The sequence below is a fragment of the Solanum stenotomum genome, chromosome 1, assembly GCF_019186545.1.
Source record: "Solanum stenotomum isolate F172 chromosome 1, ASM1918654v1, whole genome shotgun sequence".
Classification (NCBI taxonomy): Eukaryota; Viridiplantae; Streptophyta; class Magnoliopsida; order Solanales; family Solanaceae; genus Solanum; species Solanum stenotomum.
The window spans coordinates 9404239-9404542 of NC_064282.1; positions in this window are offsets into that span (position 1 = coordinate 9404239).

Below are 304 nucleotides of genomic sequence, written 5' to 3' on the forward strand. Positions count from 1 at the left end.
CCCCCCCCCCCCCCCCAAAAAAAATAAATAAATTTAATGATTGTTTTTGAAAAGTATTTTCAATTTCAAAATTTTATTTTCACCCCACCCCTACCCTCGACTACCACCCCCAAATAAATAATAATAAATTTAAAATTTATTTTATAAAATTTACTTTCAATTTCAAAATTTGTTTTTCAATCCCACCCCATCCCCTGACCTCCCCAACCAGCTCCACTACCAGCCCCTCCCAAAAAAAAAAATTAAGTTTGTTTTTAAAAAATATTTTCAATTTCATTTTTTTTTATTTTTTCACCTCCACCCC